The sequence below is a fragment of the Monodelphis domestica genome, chromosome 7 (genome assembly GCF_027887165.1).
Source record: "Monodelphis domestica isolate mMonDom1 chromosome 7, mMonDom1.pri, whole genome shotgun sequence".
NCBI classification, from domain to species: Eukaryota; Metazoa; Chordata; class Mammalia; order Didelphimorphia; family Didelphidae; genus Monodelphis; species Monodelphis domestica.
In genome coordinates, this window is record NC_077233.1 from 69,165,696 (window position 1) to 69,189,423 (window position 23,728).

The window sequence follows — 23,728 nt, forward strand, 5'->3', positions numbered from 1 at the left end:
TCAGATGAGTATGAATAGGATCATATTTAATATAGGAATATCAAAATCAGAATAATAAAAACTAGAAGCAATAAAACTAAGAACAATAATAATATAGATGACGCAGAGAATTTCTTTAGTTTCTTATGATTGCCGTCTTCATCTTCCTCCCAAGGATCTTTTACTGGAGAAGGGAGTGTGGAGAATTCGTACAGAGATATTTGTGAATCAGTTCTCTTGGGTTGTAGCAAATTCTCATTGTTCCTGGGAGGATTTCTTGAGGACTCCTGGGAAGTAGAATATTTAAAATTAATCATGTCACAAAATAAGTAAATGATAATGGTGATGTGTATTGATGTGGATGATAGGCAGAAGAATATGGTAGATAGGTAGCTCTTTTTTTTAAACTCTTTCCTTCCATCTTGGAATCAATACTGTGTATTGGTTCTAAGGCAGAAGAGTGGTAAAGGACTAGGCAATGGGAATTAAGTGACTTGCTCAGGGTCCACACAGCTGGGAAGTGTCTGAGGTAAGATTTGAACCCAGGACCTTCCATCTCTAGACCTGGCTCTTGATCTACTGAGCTACCCAGTTGCCCCTTAGGCAGAACTGGAAAGACATGGGTTCAAGTTTGGCCTCTGACATACACTAGATAATACTAACTTTTTTTATCTGAGCCATAATTTTATATTTTAAACCTCTCCAAGGCAAAGACATTTGGGAAGGGAAGAGAATAGTGTTGGGGAGGGAAGTCCTACCACAAATATATTTTTGAGGATTGGGTGAGACACAGGGGCATGTTTAGAGGCAGTAGAAAAGCATCCAATAAACAGAGTAAAAGTAAAAATCACTGAAATAAGGGGCAGCTAGGTGGCTCAATGGATAGGGAGCCAGACCTAGAGATGGCAGGTCCTGAGTTTTTCAAATCTGGCCTGAAACTCTTCCTAGCTATATGACGCTGGGCAAGTCACTTGACCCCCATTGCCTAGCCCTTATCACTCTTCTGCCTTAGAACCAATATTTAGTATCAATTCTAAGACAAAGGGTAAGGGTTATATTTATGTGTGTGTATAAAGATTATAAGTTATTTATCAATTTCATATCTGCCTACATAGAGGAAATTTTCACTCCAGGAGTTCCCTACACGGATGAAATAAAATCTAGACTATCCCAAGTCTCACCACTCTCCCCCAACCAATGAGGGGGGGGATGATTCTGTCAGTGGGCAAAGGCTGACAAAGTTTCTTCAAAGCTTGATGCAAATGCATTGTCATTTGAATTGGTTTAACTAATAATCCTAGAGAGGAACAGTGGACACTGTGCCAAGTCTGTGGTTGGGTGGTCCTGGGTTTAAATTTAGCCTCAGATACTGCCTACCTGTGCGATCCTGGAAAAGCCATTTAACACCATTACCTATGAAAACAAACAAACAACCCCCTCTAATAATCTTACAATTAATCTAAACTAGAAGAGACCCTTTGGGTTCAACTAATTAGTTACCCTGGTTTAGAGAGGGGGAAATTGAGACTCAGTGAAAGAGATTTGCCCAAAGTCACACAGCTTATAGGAAGAAGTATGAAAGTTGAACAAGGGGACTCCTTTGTCCTAATCAGAGCTCTTTCCCAACATATCTGTTTGGAACTTGAAAATAACTTTACGGTATTAGCCTGAATATTGTTCAACATTCTCCCCACCCTCACCCCCGCCATTTCCCCCCATATGTACCTTTTGACTATATTTGAGAACTTTAAAACTATAAGTTGTGTATTGCGTACCTCAGCATGCATTTTAGCACATCTTTGCCAGGAGCCATCAAAAACCATGCTGTTTGACATGGTCACACATGGAAAATGAGGACTGCAAAGCAGCCCCCAGTAAGGATGGAAACATCCACTGAATCCCCCAAGGTGACTTTCCTTATTAACATTCCCTTATTATTGAAATTGCTATGATTGTTATTCTTACTTAGCCCTGGGAAAAATAGATGAGAGCAACACACTTGCAGGGTTAATACAGATGTCCCACTCTGTCCCCCCAGAGTATTACCAGGAGATCCCATTTACAAAATTAAACCTAAGGATTCTTATATACCCACTTAGATAGGACCCTTTTTTCTAGGCATAAAAACTTCTGGCAAATCTGTGCTCTGAATTCCCCAACCTATATCTGGGTCATGTTGATTTCCCCCTCTGACCCTGCACTTAGCAACAATGTTTTGTTGACTATCTCCTTAGGCTTCACATCTGTTGTTAGGTTCTATGGAAACATGTATATTGAGAATGAAAATATGTGCCAAGTAGATGTGTGATCATGAGGGTATAAAATAAAACCAAGCCTCAGCCAAGACCGAGCAGTTTATCCTGTGAAACCTGTGCTACAGGTTGAATAGAAAGCTGTGTCCCATTCATCATTCCACAGACACCATCCCACCTCTAAGACCCCATCCCCTGTAGGAGGCTGACTCACTCACAGAACATCTTTTTATAATCACTACATAGAGAATTCATGTTATGATGCAACATTGTTCAAATGTACTGGAAGTGTCCTAAGGAGAATACTGAAAATAGATTTAGGCTAAATTGTTACAACTTCACGTATGTATTGTCTTATGGGAATTGTCTTTCACACATGCATTGTGTTGAGGTAACAATAGATCTAATGCCAGTGTTTTTGGTTTTGGGAGCTCTTACACCAAGTCTCTTGTATTATACTTTCTGAACATTATTTATTTGATGATGGGTAGAGAAAATAATGAAGAGAAAGTTGTAATTTAAAAGGAGAAAATAAAATGGGTGTTTCCTCTTTCTGAGTTACCCTTCAAAATACTTGGTATCACATTATATTCGGGATCATATTATATTTGGGCTAATACAGTAATTTGTTCTAGATTTTAACCACTGTTTGTCATTTCCCAAACTTCCCCTTTGGAGGCCCCATTTCCCCCAATTTGGACCTCTTATTTTATCAGTGTTGGAAATGTTAACTCACTATGAAGACAGGAGCATTGCCTGGGGTCTGTTTGTCTGAAAAGTTAAGTAACTTGCCTTGTTAGTTATTTTGTGTCAGAGGCAGGGCTTGAACCCAGGTGTTCTTGATTCCAAAGTCAGTCTATCTCTTCTCCATAGTCTAGAGCTGAACTTATCAAACCACAGAGAATGACAGAAACAGGATGGTATTTCTTCTGTGTTGACTTCCATTGATAGGACAGGTATTTTCTTCACATGTTTTGTTAAAAAGGGTTATCATTTCTTTGGGCTTGTTCTAAGAATTCTCCAGAAGAGAGTATTATTGTTGTTCAGTAATTATAGTCCTGCCTAATTCTTCATGGTCTTATTTGGGATTTTCTTGGCAGATACTGGAGTGGTTTGCCATTTCCTTCTCCAGCTCATTTTATAAATGAGGAAATTGAGGCAAACAGGGTTAAGTGACTTGCCCCAAGTCACAGAGCTAGTAAGTGTCTGAAGTCAGATTTGAACTCAGGAAAACTTATCTTCCTTACTTCATAGGTGGTACTTCATCTGCTGTACCATCTAGTTGCTGCCCCTAGATGAGGGTACTACTAACCTATTTGGCATGTTAGAGAATCTGATCACCTATTCTTCATGTCTAATATTTAAATATTGTTATATTAATAACTAATGCAGTTATATTCAGTTCAAATCCACAAATATTTACTAAATACCTACTAGGTGAAAGGCAGAAATTAGAGTCACAGCCCTCAAGGATAGTTTCTTTAAGGACTTGGGAGTTCTGGAAAGAGCCATGAAGTCTTGGGTTCATGGTGGGTCTCTGATTCATACTGATTTTATGACTGGGAACAAATCACTTAATTCCTTTGTGTACTCAGTAAGTGTCTAGGACTTTAAGCCACAGAACAGTTGTTGATCTGCATTAGTTGAAGGGATTTCCTCACTAGGAAAGCACCCAGTACCATTGACATCACAGGTCTATATTTCACCTCCACCCAAAGGAGAGAAAATAAATAGGAAAAATGACTGTTTGTAGGTGCTGCATCTTGAAAAAATTTTTTGAAAGAGTAGAAATAATAAATGTTTGTTTGTTGTTGTTGGTCATTTTAATTTTTAATTTTTTTGTGACCCCATTTGAGGTTTTCTTGGGATATTAGAATGGTTTGCTTCTTCTCCAGCTCATTTATAGATGAAGAAACTAAGGCAAACAGGGATAAGTGACTTGCCCAGGTTCACATAGTTAGTCAGTATCTGAGGCCCCATGTGAACCCAGGTCTTCCTAACTCAAAAGTCAATCACAATCTCTTAAAAACAAAAACAAAAAAGTAAAAAAAAGTCTGATCATTGGTGTCCACATTTCCTGTCTTCTTTTATTATATAAGTTTAATATCACCCCTATATCTTCTCTAACCAATCCATCATCTCGTTGTTTTTTTTTTTAATAATTTCAACATGTAGAAGGCTGAGCTTTGATGGTCAAGTCCATCCAGATGCATTTTGAACAGGCGGCCACCAGGAGGGAGTAAAGGAGTACAATTTCTTGCTTTCAAAAGCTTCCCAGTTCTCCATCTTGTACTCACTCCCTCTCAGGTTCATAGACCTTTAAAAAAAATTAAATCATGGAACCTTCTGGCAGTCTTGTGAAACCTATGGCCCCCTTCTCAGAATTATGTTTTGGTTTTTTGGTAAATTTCTAATCAAAGAAAATGCTACATTCCAGTTAGAGGATGTACAATATTTTCCATTCAAATTCATGGATACTCTAAAAGCAAAATCTGTTAATCCTGGGCCCCTTGAACTACCCTAAAAAGGTACATTGGAGACCATCTGATTGATCATTTTCACTTTATAGGTATGGAAACAAAGGCCTGGAGAGGTTAAAAAATAGTTAAAATCAAACGTGATAATATCAGTGAGAATTTAACCTTCAGAGTTTGTATTTAGTTTCTGGGGTTTCCCCCTCGCTTCTAATATGCTGCTTCTGGCCATTCTTCAATATCCTACAACCTTAATTTCTGAGACATTATCCCCAAAGGAATTATAGATTGAGTTCCTGCAGTGAGTAGAAAGTTGGACTCTATGATATCTACTAACTCTTAGATCTTATAATTCTATGCTATCATATTCAATCAATTCCTTTTCTATGTCTTTTGTGGACTTTCCCTTTCTGCTTCTAAATGTGGGTGTATTTCAGTATTCAAATATTTTATCTGATTTTTTTCTTTCTGGATCCTTTTAAAGATTTCATACAGTCTCATAGTTAGCTTTCTCTTTCAAACAGATGATACAAAATCTTCATCTTCAGCTCTGACCTCTCTTCCTAGTTCCATTGTTTTACCTATAGTGGTCTGATAGAAATTTCCATTTGAATATCTCCAAGTTCAATTTTTAAAAATAAAATTATATTTTCTTCTTCAAATTAATTGCTTTGCAGATTTGTCCAGTTCAATATGAAAAGTTAATAATTCAACTAAATTCAAATCACAAAATCATAGGTTTAGAGTTGGAAGGGACTTTAGAGGTCATATGATCCAAGTCCTTCATCTTACATATGATACAACTGAAATCTAGAGAGGTGAAGTGACTTGTTTAACATCACACAAGTAGTATCAGAGCTGAGATTTGAACCCAGATTCTCTGATTCCAACTCTAGCTAGCTTCGCACTTGCAGCATACTGCCTCCTATTGATTCTATTAACTTTGATAAATACTACATTTTATTAAGTGGAAGATAGGATTCAGAATGCCTAGGTATGGGTTGGGAAATGACAAAGGAGAAATGACAATTATTATTCCCAAATTACAATCTAGGAGAGAGGAGATATAAAAACAGGTTCCTTATTTCTGCTGTTGGCATCATATTTTTGCACCTTCGATATATTTCTTCCCCTTGCTTCTCATATCTAGCTACATATTACATGCTGATGATTCTTCCTGTATTGTATCTCTCAATTTTTTCTACCTTTCTTTTAAAAATCATTTATTAAGTAAAAAAATAATACTACAGACACTACTTCCTATTAATTCCTGGTCCCCAATAGAAGCTTTTCATAACAAATAAAAAACATTTTAGGAAAGGGCACCACTGTGATCACATTTGGAAGCAAATGCAACATTCTGTATCCAAGGACTACTGCCTATCAAGATAAAAGAAATGTACTTCATTATTGGTCTTTGGAAATTAAAATTGCATTCAAAGAGATTTGATAAGCATGCTATTTATTTTGATTCAAGTAACTGATAAAAATGTTAAATGGTACAAGGTGAACACATCCTTTGAGCTTTCCTTCTGAGTCCACACTCAACCATTAAAAGGGGATTTGATGAGTCTAGACTAGTTTGGAATCCTGCTAACTGTAGCCTACATCTCTATCTTTAATATAAAAATGGCATAAGATGATTTAGTGTTCTGCTAAAATCTAGGTAAACTGTATATCATTCTTTGATCTATAATTTTAGAAACAATATCAAGAAAATAAGTTACAGTGACATGATCTCTTTTTGGTGAAGCCATCTTGGCTTCTTGTGATTTCTGTTTCTTTTTCTAGAACTTCATTATCTCTTTATCAATATGTTCCAGAATTCTCCCATGAGTTGAATTCAAGTTCACCATCCTATGATTTCTTTTGGTGCAATAATATTCCATTACATTTAACTACCCACTACCCTCAGTTGTTCAACGATTCTCCATTCATATTTGCTCACATTACCATAATAAAAAAGTATTTAGATAATGCTTTGAGATTTGTAAAGTACTTAGATATATTATCTCATTTGAGCTTTACCACAACCTTGTGAAATAGGTACAATTAATTCTCCCCCCTTTTGTAGGTGAGGAAACTAGAGAGGTTGTTATTTGCTTATGATCAAATAAGGAAGAAGTGTTGAGGTAAGATTCTAATTCAGATCTTTCTATGTACCAAATCATTTATTCACTTCAGAATGGTTCAGTCTCATATATTTGTATTAATGATATAAATATTTTTGAATATGAATATTTTATCAGAGAAATTTGAAAAATGGATAGTGAATTCAATTGGCTACAATTTAAAAGTTTTACACAATCAAATGTAAAAATTTGAAAACAGAACTGGGGCAAAATCTTTTCAACAAAATTTTCTTGTAAATAATGGCTGAACAAATTGTGGTATATGTTGGTGATGGAATTGTGCTAAAAGTGCTATTGTGCTAAAAGGAATAATAAAGTGGAGGAATTCCATGGAGACTGGAACAACCTCCAGGAAGTGATGCAGAGCGAAAGGAGCAGAGCCAGGAAAACATTGTACACAGAGACTGATACATTGTGGTACAATCGAAGGTGATGGACTTCTCCATTAGTGTCAATGCAATGTCCCTGAACAATCTGCAGGGATCTAAAAAACACTATCCACAAGCAGAGGATAAACTATGGGAGTAAAAACACGGAGGAAAAGAAACTGCTTGACTACGGGGGTGGAGGGGAAAGACTCTAAATGAACACTCTAGTGCAAATACCAACAACATGGAAATGGGTTCGAGTCAAGAACACATTTGATACCCAGTGGAATCATGCATCGGCTATGGGAGAGGTGGGGGGGGGGAGGAAAAGAAAATGATTTTTGTTTCCAATGAATAATGCTTGGAAATGACCAAATAAAAGAATGTTTAAAAAAATAAATAAATACATAAATAAATATAAAATAAATAAAATTTTTTTCTTGTAAATATTTTATTTCTAAGACATATGAAGAACTTATTAAATTTTATAAAACTAAAAAAAGTCATTTCCCAATAGGTAAATGGCCAAAGAATATGAACAGTTCATTTCAAAGGAAGAAATCTACTATCTCATCAACAAATATACCAACAAAGACAAGAAACATATGAAAAAAAAGGCTCTAAACCACTAGTAATTAAAGAAATACAAATTAAAGCAACTTTGAGATTCTACTTCAGCTATCAAAGAAGAAAAAACAAGATATGGAGGGGCTAAGGGAAATCAGGTACATTACTATGCTGTTGATTAAACAATGAGGGCAGCTAGATAGTGAAATGGATAGATTGTTGGACTTAAGAGTTGGGAAAACATGAGTTCAAATGTAGCTTCAGATACTTATTATTTGTGTGACCTGGACAAGTCATTTTACTCTGTTTGCCTCAATTTCCTCATCTATAAAAAGAATTTGAGAAGGAAATGGCAAACTATTCCAATATCTTTGCCAAGAAAACCCCAGATGGGGTCAAAAAGAGTTGAACATCACCAAAATGACTGGACAATGAAAAACAAATCGGCAACAGTTGAGCTATCAATTGATTCAGCCATTCTAGAAAGCAATTTGGAACTATGCCCAGAAACTTACAAAACTATTCATACCCTTTGACCCAACTTCTAGACCTATAACTCCAAAGAAATCAAAGAAAGAAGAAAAAATCTCTATATCCTAAAATATCTATTGCAGCTTTTTTTGTGGTGCCTGAGAACCAGAGACTGAGAGAATCTCATTGGAGAATGGCTAAACAAATTTTGACATATGAATGTGATAGAATATTATTGTGCCATAAGAAATGATAAAATGGACAATTTCTGAAGAAACTTGGAAGACCTTTATGAAGTGATACAGGATAAGCGAACAGAACTAGAAGAACCATTACATAATGATAACGTTAGAAAGAAACTTTAAAAGACTTAAGAACCATAAACAAAGCCATGACAAACCATGAGTCAAAAAAAAATGAAGAAACATCTATCTATTTTGAATAAAATTACCTCAAGAGACTGATTTTTTTGGATATGAATACATAAGTTTATTGATTACATCAGGTTTATTGGTTAGAACAGCATCATTACAAATAAAGTGATATAGGTGTCTCTATGGCCCTTTGAGGACCAGGGATAGCCTGAGCTGGGTCTGGCAGCTTAATAGATTTTTTAGGAGCTCATTATTTATCCCCTTCCTTGACCACCCCAAGACACCTTTAATTGGTGATATCTAATTAAGAAGTGATCCATCAACCTATCTACCCATGGATAGGTCACAGTAGCTGGAAAAACCCTTCTCCCCTTCATTTATTAACCAAATTCTGTTTAAAAAGAAAATAATCTTTGGGATTCCCAAGGAAGAGGAAAAAAGTAAAACAAAAAGCAAAAAAGTAGGAGACTGGATGGTATCTCTGATTCAGATCGCAGACACAGGAATGCACAGTAATTCTCCCCAATATTCAGGAATTAATATAGTATATAATAAATAAAATTCTCACCACTCAATTCCTTACCAAAAGGGGATGAATTAAAAATGCAGAGGTATATACCAATTTTCAGCCATAATTAATAGGGGAATTTGATTTGCTATATTATATAGATATATATTTTATAAGTTTTTAAAAATTTGTTCAATGTAGAAGAGGGCTAGAAAAGACAAATTAATTTAAAAATATTTACTTGAAAACATTAAAAAAAAAACTTTTTAAAAACAAGTGTTGGGGCAGCTAGTTCGTTCAGTGGATAAAGAGCCAGGTCTAGAGTTGAGACAATCTAGATTCATATCTGGCCTTAGACACTTCCTAGCTGTGTGACCTGGGGCAAGTCACTTAACCCAAATTGCGTAGCCCTTGCCACTAACTTCTGCCTTGAAACTGATACTTGTATTGATTCTAAGACAGAATGGTAAGATTTATTTTAAATTAAGTAAAGTTTTAGAGACAGGATTCAAACCCAAGTCTCTCCTAGCTCTGTCCTTTACACATCAGGCGGCCTTTTAGTGCTTTTTATATCCAGAATATTGAACACATTATCCTAGGCACATTAAATAATAATAGTAGTAATATATTATTTACAAAGCACTTTTCTTATAACTATGGTCTGGTCTCTTTTTTTATATACCCTGCTGGTGAAGTCTGGCTCAGCCCCAAGTAGGGGCTCCCTCAAATCCAGATCTCCATGTAGAAGACCAGAAGTCCTAGTGGTGTCTTCAACCAGAGTTCCACCGACACAGCACAGACTCTAAGAAAAGCTTGTCTCTATAGCTCTACTCACTGATGCAGAATCAAAGGAAAGAGTGTCTCCAAAAGCCAAGGCAGGAAAGAGACCCAAGGCACTGGTCTCTCCAAAAACCTCTCCAAAAACTATATTTTGGGAAGAATGCTGCTAAGTTGGGCAGTATGCAGAAAAGGACCACCTGGATGGTGAAAGGTCTCAAGTTCATTCTATATAAGTATAAATTCAAAGAAGCTGATATGGTTAGATTGGAGTTCAAAAGACTCAGGGAAGATATGATTCATTTTCCTCCAAGAATTAAACTCTCCAAAAAAAAGAAAATAAGAGACCACACCATGCCAGTTTCTTCTTTTATACCCCCTTTTCTGGGTCACTTCCTGTCTCTTCCCCTCTTTTCAGGAACCAATTGCAATCTTTCAATTTGCCTAGCACTGCCCAAGGTGGGGGCAGTGCTTATGGCCTTTGGGGGTGTGAACTAGTAAGTGACTTGTGAGCTCTCTTACCTAATGGTTAGCTAGCTACTAAGTAAGGGTATTTTAAGTTCTTGATTTGATTAATTAAAAATAGACAAAGGGAGAATTAATTCTATCTTCATATATATCACTTCTTTCAATTCTAACTTGAATAGAAAAGCCCCTCTTGTTGTTGTTTGGTTAATCACAATGGGCTCTTTATGACTCCATTTTGGGGTTTTCTTGGCAAGGGTACTGGAGGAGTTTGTCATTTCCTTTTCCACCTCAGTTTTATATATGGAGAAACTGAGGCAAACAGGTGAAAGACTTGGCTAAAGTTACACAGCTCTAACTACAGTACCACCTCATGTCCCAAAGACCCTCTACAAATCCTACCAATCAGAGGTTACTCAGTCTTTACTTGGATTATCTCTGGGAACTTCATTATCTTAGAAACCAGCTTATTTTACTTCTGGAGAAATCAAACTGTTAGGAAGTTTTCCTTTATTCTGAGCTTAAAGGTCTCCCTTCTGTCATTTATAACCAATAATCCTTGTTCGCCAAACAAAACAGTCTAATCTCCCAAAACAACACTTTTAATTCTTGGAGGAAAATGAATCATATCTTCCCTGAGTCTTTTGAACTCCAATCTAACCATGTCAGCTTCTTTGAATTTATACTTATATAGCATGAACTTGAGACCTTTCACCATCCAGGTTGTCCTTTTCTGCATACTGCCCAACTTAGCAGCATTCTTCCCAAAATATAGTGCCCAGAACACAATCTTTTAGTCAAGTCTGACCAGGGTCAAATACAGTGAGACTATCACCTCCTTCCTTCTAGCTACTGTGAATCTATAGCCTAAAATTAGCCATTGGGATTGCCATGTTAAGTTTGCTGTTCTCCAAATCCTTCCTAGTGGTCAACTGCATCTTCCCCATCCTATACTAATACAGTTGAATTTTGGACTCAAACATTCAAACTTTACCTCTTCTGCCAATAAACTTCATCTTAGTTGTCTTGACTTATTGTTTCAGTTGTCAGGAGTTTTTTAGGATCTTGATTCCATCTCGTCATTCCATGTTGCCTCCCTCCACATTTTATATCACTGACAAATTTTATAAGCATATCATCTCTCTGTGCCTTTGGATAAGCCACTGATAAAAATGTGGAACTGAATAGAACCGGGGAAGCTTTTGTGTCTCAACCCTGATACATTACTCTTTATCCTTTGGAGTTGGTCATTCCACCAATTTATAGCCACCTCACTATTCTAACATCTAGTCCATTTTCTCTCCATCTTGTCCATCATGAAAAATTTTGTCAAATTCCTTACTGAAGTCTAAGTGTGTCTGAGGCATGCCCGTGTTCTACTAGTCTAATCATTTATTAAAAAAGAAATAAAGAAACACAGTAAGTCTTAAGATTTGGTCTTAATACATTCCTACTGATTTGTATGGATCACCACTTACAAGATTCATAACTATCCCTTAAAAATGCACTCTATGATTATTCTCAAGAACAAAATTTGAGCTTGTTTGCCTTCACTATGAAGAATCTACCTTCTTATTGTTTGATTTTTACAACAGGGACATTTGTATAGTCCTGAAGTCTCTGTGTGCCTATGTGTGTTTCAGGATTTCCCTTGACTTATCAAGTCTGAAGTTAAAGGATAATAGGGGTTGAAATGTCATGCATGATTTATTCCTACAAGACCTTAATTTTCATGCACGTGTTCTCATTTTATCCTTAATCTAGTCCTTCCTTCCCTCTACACAGCATAGCATATAGAATGTGGGTATTTTATTTGTCTTCTAGCATAAAAACTTCCTTACGAGGAAATTTATCTTGTTTACCTTTGTAGATGAAGAAGTTGTTTTGTTCATTCCTTCTGATGCTGCTGAATGGGGAAGTAAGGGATTTAATGAGGAAGTCTTCAGTGGCTGAAATACAGTTTAAAGATAAGAAATTATATCAGAATCCTTAAGTTATTGTTGCAAACTGTTGAAAGTAGCAGTGGGCAATTGTAGGGCATGACCCTAGCCTTCCTTTTGTCTACTCAAAGCACACACTAGTCTTTTAAATTATTTATACATGAAGAAACACATGCAAATGAATCCTTCTAGTAGCTATCCTTGGGCTAGTCACAAGGGATTAACCTAAATATGTGGTAAAATGCAAAAGATACTAGGAGTAGCAGTCTGATTTTTCAGGCCTCAGGCATTCACTTCCTTCCTGCTGATCTAGATCTTAAAGCTACCCTACCTTCTGCCTACATGATTACGGTTTACCTGTTCTATTCTGAGGATTCTGGTCTCTGGTGTTTCTAACTTTGACTTACTGACCTGCGGTCCCAAGTTTGCTTTCTGGTGTTTGCTTGTTTGTTTTTGTGCCTGACTTACTTGCAGAAACTGATTAAATAGATATAGCAACAAACAAACAAACCCAAGACTCTATTTGATAAGTGCACTAATGGGGGTTCCAACAAGAAGAGTCTTGAGACCCCCTTTCTTGGATCCCTGTCATCCTGACACAAGACCAAATCATAAATAACAGAGGTCACATGGGCCACATATTGCAAAGCACCATTGGGATTGGTCCTATCTAAACATGTAAAGTTCTTTTTACTCTGAAGTAAAGGTAAAATAAAAATAGAGTTCTTTACCCTGAGATCTTTGTTCTATTCTTTTGTCATATTCAGTATGCACTTTGTTTTGTTTAAACAAAATGACAGATCTATCAAGGCATCCTTAAATTTTTCTTGAAGAAATTACAGAATTGGAGGCATCCAGGGACCTCAAGAAGTCATCTGTTTTGCTCCTTGTCTCTGGCCAGGTGAATGTGCATGACATGTATGGCTGCTAATCCTATTTTTAAACAGCAGTAGAGCCAAAAGTATCATTATCTCTCTTGGTAGCCTGATTTAGTGTTTGTTCACGTGTGAGTTCAAGAAGCTTTTCCTTGTATTTGACCAAATTCTGTTTTGATGGGACTTAAGCCTATATCCTTGCATGCAATCCTCTGTGGGGATGGAGAACAAGTAGTCAATGGTCTTCATTCATACTCATTCACATGTGTGATTGCTGCTTGACACAAGGAGGCAGCGGATCTACTAAATAACCGGGTTAATGATCTTACCCAGAAATATGCTTCTATCTGAACAACTAGACCTAATTGGTTTCCTCTTCTGAGTTCTTGGCTTCTTGTTCAGCCATTTGTGGTCTCCTGAGATCCCCTCTGTTTTTCAGATGATCTATCTATTGTCCATTATTCTTTCCACAATGACCAGATTCTTTTCAAAATAAACTTATTGTTCTTCCTTTCAGTGCATGTTGGATGGATCCAAGTAGCCATATGCTTTCCCCATTTAGCTGTAGTTTATCATTGCAGTGCATAATGGATCACCGTGGGTAACTTAATATTTTTGCTCTGTTTTCACAGGCAACTGGGTTTCCATATGCTTCAATAGGTTATCCCTTGGGCTTTTCTCATAGAGCTTTTATTTCCCATTATGTAATAGTTTTCTTTGATTTTGTCTCCTCTCTAGACTTTTCAAATTTTTGCAACAACTAACACTTATTAAGCATGTATTGTATATACACCACTCTATGAGGCATGAGGTGATATAGGGCACTCGCTAACCTTCAAATGGCAACATTTCTTGAAAATCTGCATACCCAAACTAGATATGGAACATAAGAATTTACTGCTATGGAATATAATAGGAGGGCTTCTTTTTATCACCTTTGTGATTAACTAGTTCTTTCCTAGTTTGTTTTCATGCTTGCCCTTTATCTTGTAATGTAAATAGATCTTTTATCCAGCCAACCTTGGAGTCAGGAAGACCTAGTCTCAAGAAAAGCCTAAATGGTGTTACAGAGTTAGTAAGACATGACTAAAAAATGACTGAACAACAACTGTAGGCAGACGAGAACATGGATTGGTAGCAGAAAGGGAAAAGATGACTAGAAGATGAAGAAGGAAAGTTTATTTGGGGAAAAAGAAAATATAAAAATCAGTGGAGGGGCAGCCGGGTGACTCAGTGGATTGAGTTAGGAGTCTTGGATTGAGCCTAGAGTTAGGAGGTCTTGGGTTCAACTAGTTAGTAGTGGTAGTCTCTCAGTGACCGAGAATGACTATTGTCTTTGTGCAGTTTCATCTACGGTGTACCCTCATGTGGCTTTGGAGTCCAAAGGCTGAGATGCAGAGTTTGTGGCACATGGGGCCTGGGACGCCAGTTATTACAGGAGGTGCAGTTGTGGCCTGGTGTCGGCGTTCATGCACAGCGGCAAGACGTCAACGTCGCTCATCTTCAAAGGAGGTGGCGGCATGGTTAATGTGGGTTCGCCAGCTGCTTCTGACAGAGGCAGCGAGTTCTAGTTGCTTTGGTGTAATGCCAGCCCACTTCAAGTTGGACTTTAGCTGATCCTTGAATCTTTTCCTTGGTCGGCCTTGTTTCCCGAGTCCAGCTGGCAGTTCACCATAGAATACCTGTCTTGATATTCGCTGTGGGTCCATGTGGATGACGTGTCCAGACCATCGTAGCTGGGTTTTGAGGACCAGGACTTCGATGCTGGTGGAGTTGGCTCTGTCGAGGACTTCCTGATTGGTGATTCAGTCCTGCCATCAGATCCTCATGATTGACTGGAGGGAGTGTTGGTGGAATTGCTCCAGCTGCTTCATGTGCTTCCGGTACAGTGTCCATGTCTCACAACCGTATAGGAGTGAGCTGAGGACCACTGCGTTGTACACTTTGAGCTTCGTCACAGTGCTCAGGCCAAACAGTTTTGTTGCGGTGGAGAACCTGTCCACAATGGTTTGGAGATGATTTTCTTGGTGGGCCATGAGAGCACAGTCATCTGCAAAGAGAGCTTCCAGGATGAGTCTCTCTGTTGTCTTTGTTTTTGCAGTCAGGCGGCGAAGGTCAAATAGTGAGCCATCCAGTTGGTATTTGATGTAGACGCCCAGGTCTAGATCCATCACAGCATATCGTAATACTTGGGTGAAAAATAGGTTGAATAGTACCAGAGCGAGGACACAGCCTTGTTTCATGCCATTGGAGATGTTGAAGGGGCCAGAAGTCTCTCCACCAGATAGGACTTCCCCTGTCATGTCGACATGAAAGAGCTGGATCAGTTTGATGAATTTTGCTGGGCAATCGAGCTTGCTGAGGATCACCCACAATGCGTCCCTGTTCACTGTGTCAAATGCCTTTGCCAGGTTTATGAAGACAACGTAGAGACTCAGGTTCTGCTCAAGGCATTTTTCCTGCATTTGCCTCACCGTGAAGACCACGTCGATGGTGCTGAGATCTGGTCGGAAGCCACATTGTGATTCAGGCAGGTTCTGCTCTGAAACAGATGACAGGAGTCTGTTGAGTATAACACGGGCGAGGATCTTTCCAGCAGTGGAGAGTAGTGAGATGCCTCTGTAGTTGTCACAGGCTGCTCGTGAGCCTTTGTTCTTAGGGCTACGATGGAGGCATCTCTGAGTTCTGGGGGCATGTCTTTCTCTTCCCATATGCTGGTCAGCACTATGTGGAATGACTGGAGCGCCTTTCCATTTAAGGCCTTGTACACCTCGGTTGGGATCCCGTCTTTACCGGGTGCCTTGCCTGCACTCATTTGTTGAATGGCTTTTTGGACTTCCTCTATTGAAGGAGGGACGTCAAGTTGTTCAATGGTGTGGTTTTGGGGGATCTGGTCAAGGGCGCTTTGGTCAACTGAAGAGGGTCGGTTGAGAAGCTGACTGAAGTGTTTTTTCCACCTGTTGCTGATGCCTTTTTTATCTTTTAGGAGAGTGTCACCGTCAGAGGAATGCAAGGGAGTGGTGGTGGGTTTTAATGGCCCATAGACAGTCTTGCGGGCACTGAAAAATTGTTTGTAGTTTTTCGTATCAGCAAAATGCTGGATTTCTTCTGCCTTTTTTCCCCACCATCGGTCTTGCATCTTCCTGATCTAACACTGCGCAGTGGCTTGGAGAGACTTGAATCTGTCCTTTTTAGGAGCAGAGTTTGGGTTATTTTACCACTCCATAAAGGCTTTGTTCTTTTTGCTCAATAGGTCTTCAATAGCAGTGTTGTTCTCGTCAAACCAGTCCTGGTGGTTGCGTTGTTTCGGGCCTATTCCATTTCAACTATTACTCTTGATTCCTCCTAGCTATGTGACACTGGACAAGTCACTTAACTCCCATTGTCTAGCCCTTACTGTCCTTCTGCCTTGGAACTACTAAACAACATTGATTCTGAAATGGAAGAGTTTAAAAATAAATGTATGTTTGCATGTGTAGGTAGTGGAGAGGAGTATGTGTATATATGAGATGAAGAGATGATTGATATTGTAAAAGATGGGATGAGAAGATGAGGTGGCGTTTTGTATCCAGATTGGCTATATTGGCATCTGAAGCTTAAGTGAATTAATCCAATGACAGTTATGTTGTTCAGTCATTTTTCAGTTGTGTCTGACTCTTCATGACCCCTGTCAGGTTGTCTTGGCAAAGATACTGAAGTAGTTTGCCATTTTCTTCTCTAGCTCATTTTTACACATGTGGAAATTGAGGGAAACAGACTTAAGTGTCTTGGCCAGGAGGAAGTTTCAGAGGCCAGGTTTGAATTCAGGAAAATGAATCTTCCTGATTCTAGGCCTGACACTATATTCACTGTGCCCCCTACTGCTCTCTAATCAAGGGTACAATACTGAAAAAGAAACTTGGATATGCAAGATGTCTTCATTGTCTTTGAAAGGGGGTAAAGGAGGATATAAAGATCCAAAGCAAGGTCAGAGACAGTAATAGAGATTTGGGAAGGACTTTCATTTAGTAGGAGGATTTCGTAAAATACATAGAAAGAAACAAATGCTTACCAGATAAAGTTGATGTGATGCTCAGGATGCTCACTTTGATATGGGTAGCTAAGAAATTGAGAGGTCACTTTTCTTCCACAGTGTTCTTTACTGACCTGAGAAAAGGGGGCTAGATACAGATGATTGTATTCAAAGAATAAAGAAATTTTTTAAAAAACCACATCAAACAGTGATGTAAAGCACATACATACCTGTTCATTTTGAGGCCAAGGGGCAAAGAAAACTACACAAACAAACAAAAAACCCAACTTGAATAATAGGAATGAGTCACAATGGGGTGGCCTCTTCCAGATCTCATGGTAACCATAACGATACCATACTGAATAGCTCTTAGAGAGTTGCTAATGAAATCAATTTGTCTCAAAAAAGAGGTAAAAGTCCAATTCATTTGTTGATTGCAACTTTTAAATTTCAAAGTAAACCCCTAGTTATTCCTTTTAACACCCAATGAGACAGCTGTTGATACATTAAAATGCTTGATTAACTGATCAGTCTGATTTTCTGAGTTGTTACTACAAGCAGTTTCTGCTTCTTCTGATGCCTCATTTTTATGATCTTTAGAAACTTATGGAAACTGTATTTTTGCCCAGATTGACATGGGCTCCTTTTCCTTTTTGCCTATTATGTTATTTCCTCATTTGGTATATCACCAAATATAGATTAGTTTCTTTTAAATCCTGAAGAAGATAACTTCAGTAGTTGAGAAATGGAAGATAAAAGGAGAAGGTGTATGCTAGGCAAGGACTTGTCTCCCTATTGCAGCCTGTTGGGATCTCAGGACCCATTCCTATGTCAAATACCTGGGTCTCTATTCTGGAGCATCTGGAGGTAACTCTCAATATCATGCCTCAGAGCATCACGTTTGTAATAGATAAAGCAGGAATGCTATCATCTCTTATATTTCTGCCTTTGAAACTTAAGCCCAAGATTTTGTGGCAGCCAGAATTGCCTGCCAAGAGGATTTTTCCCCTTTCTGAATAAAGCCTTCTGTTTGCAAATGGAGAAATTATGAGACAAATTTTGATTCTTAAAGCCAATTAATGAGTCTGTGCTATGTGGGATGAGATGTCTGACAAGTGTACTTTCTGATTAAGATGCAGCAATGGCATGAGAAGTCAGTTTGAGAAATGTTCAGTAGAGCCTAGGACACTTCTTCCCAAGGAACATTCTATCCCATTGTACTCTTCTTCATTCTTTGTCTTAAAAGGGTCATTTCTTCTTAAATAAATGTTCACAGGACATTCTCATCCCACTTCCCTTGATTTCTACTACTTTTTAAGGTATTCTTTCATCTTTGGCTTTCTTTAGCTTTTTTCTTGAAGGCAGAAACTACACTAAGCATAGCCTTTATATTCTACTGTCTGAGGCAGTGTCCAAATTCATGATGTCATTACAAAGTTAATTTCGGCTAAGAGCTGTACCTCTGATTACAGAAAGATTATTCTGAATGTGTTATGAAGAATGGATCAGATTGGGTAGAAATGGGGAAGATTATCCATTTTTATCCTCTGAGCTACTTTGATATAGCTTTGTTTTGTTAGTCAACCAAGCAAGTAATGGATTTCCATCTTCTGTATCTTACCATATAGGAGGATTTAAAACAGTTGACTACTAATATTGCTCTATGGTACATATATTTTCTCCTTTAGGACTTCAGTATCTCAGTAGTTTTTTTAAATCAAAGTTTAATTCCTTCCTCTCTCATTTTTGCCATCTGTATGTAGATGCTGTGAGATCCAGGGTGCTTCACTAGTTTGTGCAATTTATGGAAGGGAGAATAATTCATATTCTGACCCTCAAGGGGAGAATCTCTCATTTTCTGATTGCTACAAGAATTTGAGCTGGTCTCACACTGTGATGATCATAACAATTCCTTCCTCTCAAGGATATTTATATGGATAACCCTTTATAGTTCACAAATTGCTTTCACAATCCATGTTCTCAGTCAATCCTTTCAACTACCTGGGAAGGAGTCAAGGAGTTATTATTCATATTTGACTAGCCAAGAACTAAGGTTAAAAGAAGTTAAACAAGATTTCCTAGCTCCCATGCAGGTGATAATGGGTAGAGTTGACTGGAAGCTAGGCCTTCTATCTTCAAGATCAGTGCTCTGGGCCATGGCCTTCCCATCTCTGGACTAGGATAATATTGTGGAACAACAAGATACCTCAGAGATGATTAAATCCTCATGTCATTTTACAAAGATCCAGAGTGGGAAGTGATTTGTCCAAGGTGACACATATACTAAGTATCAGAGGTAGGATTTGAACCCAGGTCCCCCTCCCTTCAAAGTCTGTGATCTTTCCATTCTACATTTTTCTTTCTCTCTCCAAGGCACATTTTCCCATATTGACAGGCATTTCAGAAGACTATGCAACTCTTGTGAGAATTGGTCACTTCTCCACCCCCCTCCAATTTTCAGGTGGCATTTTGCCTATAAATGGCACAACATCTCCTGGTAACTTTTGCAAAATATATTTAAAAACATATCAGTGAGAAACAATTAGGTGACTTAGTGTATAGAGACCCAGGTTCAGAGAAAGGAGGTCCTGGATTCAAATCTAGCCTCAGATATTTCTTTGCTATATGACCCTGGGCAAGTCACTTAATCTCAATTGCCTAGCTCTTACCACTCTTTTGCCTTGGAACTGATACTTATTGATTCTAAGACTAAGATTCTAAGATTGGGATTAAAAAAATCTTACTCTATCATGAGGTTATACAAAAATGACATCTATCCACCTTTCTCCTTCCTCATCTTGTCCCCAACACACAAAAGTAGCTTCTTTTCTTTCTTGGGGTTCCCCTCCCCTAACATTCAAGTGAGAGTTCATTCATCTGGTCATTCTAGAACCCCAGAATCTCAGAACAAGACCATCTGAGGGGTTGGCTACTCCAGCCTGTAGCTGCCTAAGAACCCTGTCCATCACACACATCAAGGAGTCATGCAACTTCTGCTCAAGAACTATTCCTTATTAGCAGTTGTTCATTTTACTTTGGGGCAGCTCTGCCATTTTGGAAGTTTTTCACTTATACCAAGCCTAAACCTGCCTTTTCTCAGTATCCACCCATAGCTCCTTGTTTTGCCCTCTGGTGCCAACCAGAACAAAGTCTAATCCCTCTTCTATATGGCAGCTCTTCAAATGCCTGAGCACAGCTATTATGTCTTCTATAAATCTTCCTTTATTCAGGTTAAACACATCTAGTTTCTTCAACTGCCAAATGCAAATGTAATTAAGGGGAAACATTTTTCCATCCAATCACCCTAAAAAGAACCTATAAAGGGCAGTAGATGCTGCGATGGACTTGTGGTCAAAAATGGTCTCAGACATTTCCAGCTTTGTGACCCTGGGTAAGTCACTTAACTTCTATTTGCCTCATTTTCCTCAGTGACAAAATGTAGATAAAAATGGCACTTACCTCAGACGGTTATTGGATCTAATAATATGATATGTATGAAGTACTTAGCATGTTACCTGGCATATAGTAGGTGCTTAATAAATGCTTTTTTCTTTCCTTCCTTAATAAGATTTTCCTAAATATTCCAGATGTGGTTTGACTGAACATAATGTACAATGACAGTGCCATATCCTTATTTCCTAATGTAATGCTTCTGTTACTAAAGCATATATTCATATTAGATATCTTGAATCTCATACCACTATTCTATAAATTCATGTAGTATTTGTGGTTGATGAAAATCCCCATATCCTTTTTAGATGAGTTTTTGAAAAATCTTTATACCTCCACCAACTGGTTTTTGTTGACTTCCTAAATTCAGGTGTAAGATAATATTTATCCTCATTCAATTTTACCTTATTCAATTTAGGTCCCCATTGAAACATCTGTGACAATTCTATTACGTTCTTTTGTCCCCAGAATCATCTTCATGAAATTATAATTGCATTTTCTATTACAGTTGGAAAATTGTATACTGAAGAGGGGAAGTGCTTCAGGACTGGCCTCAAACAATTAATCAGCAAGTATTTATTATTGTTATACTGGTGACAAGGGTTTCAGGACTAAATCTCAAGATCATTCAGTCAACAGCAAGCTTTTATGAAGGGCTGACTATGTGTCAGGAACTGTGCTAGGTACTGGAAGTACAAACAACAGAATGGAAACAGATCCCATTTTCATAGAGATTGCATTTCCTCAGTGGGGAGACGTGTACAAATATGCAGAAGGCAACTAGGAACTCAGTGAATAGAGTCCAGGCCTGGAAATGGGAGCTCTTGGTTTCAAATCTAGCCGCAGACACTTTCTCGCTGTGTCACCCTGGGTAAGTCACTTAACCCCAATTGCCTAGTCTTTACCACTCTTCTGCCTTGGAACCAATACACAGTATTGATTGTAAGGTAGAAGGTAAGGGTTCTCTTAAAAAGGATATGCAGAATAAATGCAAAATGAATACAAGACAGGCAGGGAAAATAATAGCAAATGAATCAGGAAAGGCTTTTGGTAGGAGATGGTGATTAAATTGTGTCTTTAAAGAAGCAAGGGGTTCTAGGAAGTAGATGGAGGGCATTCAATGTGAAGGCAGTTAAGAGGAGTAAAGAATGACCTGTGAAAGGACCAGAGAAGCCAGCTGGGGAGGAATCTTTAAAGGAAGGAGACAATATATAAATGGATCTAAAAAGATAGGATGGATGAGGTCAGGATGTGAAAGGATTTAAAAACCAAATATTTTTATTCTAGCAGCAAAAGGGAGCTCCCTTCTAATGAAAGACTAACATCTCTCTCAAATTACAGAAAGAAGCCCTTATATTCTTCAGCTGGATAACAATGTAGCATCTGAAGGAAACAGACTCTTCATAAAATATCTTGTTATTTTTACGCTTTGTATAAAAATCTCATAGATATACTTTAGATCTTATAGGTAAAGTAGCAGTATTATTTTTATTATTAATAATTTTATTTATTATTTATTAATATATTTTAAAATTATCATAGTGTCTGCCCTGAAGCTATTCCTCAAGAGCATAGTTTTAAAAAAAAAAGGATCCTTGTATCAATTCCACTGGGATGGAGACACAAAGCAATGGCAACATTATTAAGTATTTTCATTTACAACTTCAACAAAAATATACTTTTCTTCTTTTTCTATGAAAATAAAGTCCGAATTATAGTCAACAAAAGCAAGAACACTGAATTCATTCCAAATGAAAGTGTATGTAGTGCTAGCTATGTGACCCTGGGCAAGTCACTTAACCCCCGTTACCTAGCCCTTGCTGCTCTTCTGCCTTGGAATCAATTCTTAGTATCAATTCTAAGACAGACGATAAGGTTTTCTTTTTTAAGGAAGAAAGTAAATGTAGTTAATGATTATTTAATACGGTTTATGCAAATGAGATATAATTCGAGTCATAGGAACATAAGACACAAAGCAAGAAGGATCCTCAGAGGCCATGTGGTTCAAACCTCTCATTTTAAGAATGGCCAGACTGGGACCCAAAGAAGCTGTCTGACTTGCCCCAGGTTATGCAGCTAGTAAGTCTCAGGATTGAACTAGCTCCTGATTCCACAAATATTAACTTTTTCATTGTCCCACACTGTCTTTAAAGGAAATAGGATTTTTATTTACTCATCCACCAAGTATTAATAAATACTGTGAAATACTTACAAAGATTTATAAGATTCTGAATTTACAATCTGCTAGTAGTGGGAAGACATGTATACAAGCAACTACAATATAATTCAGGCTTAAGGTCAAAGAGTGTCATAAATAAGATATTAGAGTAGCTTAAAGATATCAGATCACTAAGATTTGATCCTGGCATCAAAGAACTGAAAGAGACCAAAGAAGTCTAATTCAACCTACTTACTTGACAGATTGGAAAAAAAGGAAGCCCAAAGAGGGGAAGTACCTTTCCCAGAATCACACAAAATGGTCTGCTATGTGTTCAGTCTTAACACTGGCATGATCTTCCACCATGGCTGTCAGCTGGCATAGGCTCTGACCCAAATGAATTGTGTCATCCTGTCACATGCTGTGTCTTAATTCAAAGTGTGTAAAATCAAAGTTAAATGGAAGGCATAAGTACTGTAATACTCATTCTATTTCTCAAGACTTTTTATTTGGTAAGAATTCTGCATTGTTTCCCAGGTGAAGGAATTTGGAATTCTCCCACATTAGTCCAGCACAGACCCTCCCCTATAGAAGATTCTTCATGAATATATTTTTAATTGAATTGAATTAGTGGGTAGACTTTTACACAAATAAAACCAATGTTACCAATTTCTCTGATGAAGGTCTAATTTCTCAAATTTATAGAGAATTAAATCAAATTTATAAGAATACAAGTCATTCCCCAATTGACAAATGGTCAAAGGATATGCACAAAAAGTTTTCAGATGAAGAAATCAAAGCTATCACTAGTCATATAAAAAGTTCTAAGTATTTCTTGATTAGAAAAATGAAAATTAAAATAATTCTGAGGTACCACCTCACACCTATCAGATTGGCCAATATGGCAGTCAAGGAAAGTGATAAAT

The 23,728-nt window shown here is 37.7% G+C and overlaps 1 long non-coding RNA gene across 1 annotated transcript; it reads right to left on the bottom strand.

Annotated features, from left to right (window-relative positions):
* On the bottom strand, positions 1–23,294 carry LOC103099792 (uncharacterized). Its single transcript, XR_470861.3, has 4 exons — positions 23,059–23,294; positions 17,234–17,328; positions 12,230–12,316; positions 1–266 (listed from the first exon to the last, which is right to left on the bottom strand). It is a non-coding gene; the product is annotated as an uncharacterized LOC103099792 (long non-coding RNA).
* Positions 23,295–23,728: the final 434 nt, after the last annotated feature.